Source organism: Rhagoletis zephyria, unplaced genomic scaffold (assembly GCF_001687245.7).
Source record: "Rhagoletis zephyria isolate East Lansing unplaced genomic scaffold, Rhagoletis_zephyria_1.1 Rzeph_scaffold_16340, whole genome shotgun sequence".
NCBI classification, from domain to species: Eukaryota; Metazoa; Arthropoda; class Insecta; order Diptera; family Tephritidae; genus Rhagoletis; species Rhagoletis zephyria.
The window spans coordinates 10,654-11,965 of record NW_016173404.1 but is presented as its reverse complement, the minus strand read 5'-3'; the positions used below and the strand labels follow the sequence as shown (position 1 = coordinate 11,965).

Sequence of the window (1,312 nt, the reverse complement as noted above, 5' to 3'; positions counted from 1 at the left end):
TTTTAAGTATTTTTTTGCAAAAAATCACCTCAGATAACAAAACAATTTAGCTTAAAAAATTTGCATAGAAATATTTAAAAAAAATGATCAACGGAATCATTCTTTTCTTAAACAAATCTTTGAAAAAACAGCATAAAAAATGTCATTATGATTCCCATGAAAAATTTTTTGTATATTTTTATATAAATTTTTTAAGCTTAGCATGATTTGTCATCTCAGGAGATTTTTTCAAAAAAAAACCTTTTTGAAAGTTTTTATTTATAAAAAACTCCAGTTTGGAAGGTATTTTTAAATCGGTCCAGCTCACGTAAATCTTAACATTTTGCTGAAATGTATTATTATTATATTAGAAGATAACATTAGAAATATAATATTATAACATTTTTAAATAAAATGTTCACGCATTCATATAAAAGGTAAATTTGTATTTGTTAATGTTTATGATTCTGACATAAAATAAACTGATAATAATAACATACAGGTATGTTCTGCAAATGATTTCAAATCGGCGCGATTTACAAAATCTATTTCTGAGGATTTATAACAAAAGAGTGAAACATTTGGCAGTAAATCGACGGCTATAACGTAAAGGATATGTTTTTAGCAGTTTCCATTTGATACATTTAATAATTTGATTTCAAATATACCTACAACAATAATTTGCAAATCGCACCGATTTGAAATCATTTGCAGAACATACCTGATAATAATAGATTGGCTCTAACGTAATTTGTTAGTTTTCAGCCGAGCTTCTCCTCCGATTCGTGGCGTGCGCCTTGGTGTTGTCACACAAAGGGGAGGGAAGGACCTACAGTTTTACGCTGACTCGGAACGGCGAATATATTTATGAGAAGCGGTTTTTCATGTCAGAAATATACTCGGAGGCTTTCTTCGACCAGGGTTTCGGAATTGTAGCTTTTATACGGTGCTAAAAGCTGATGCATCTCCATATAAAGAGGCCATTTAGAAGGTGCCCCACCCGATGGTCCGATTTCTTTCTTCTCCTTCCTGCATTGAAACATCGTGTGATAAAAAAATCTTATTTAAATAATGGAGTCAAGTCTCACCTACATGAGGTTTTTTGTTGGTGATTCCCTCAAAATAGGCTCAGCGCGTCCAGCAAAATAACCCTAGGAGAATTGTGGAAATATATGTACGTATGTAGTCTGCGTCGTGCCCTTGGATGAAATTTTTTTTGATAGTTGCCCAACCAGTCCGGCGAATTGATGCTGATGTCATGAAGCACCGGCCACCACACACTGCAAGCTAGCTAGTCGCACATGGTGTTAATGCTAGTGATTTTCTTTTTTTT

At 33.2% G+C, this 1,312-nt stretch overlaps 1 long non-coding RNA gene across 1 annotated transcript; it reads right to left on the bottom strand.

Moving 5' to 3' along the window:
* Nucleotides 1-404: 404 nt before the first annotated feature.
* LOC108379418 (uncharacterized) lies at nucleotides 405-1,298 on the bottom strand. Its single transcript, XR_001849483.1, has 2 exons — nucleotides 1,068-1,298; nucleotides 405-1,008 (listed from the first exon to the last, which is right to left on the bottom strand). It is a non-coding gene; the product is annotated as an uncharacterized LOC108379418 (long non-coding RNA).
* Between the last annotated feature and the right edge of the window lie 14 nt (nucleotides 1,299-1,312).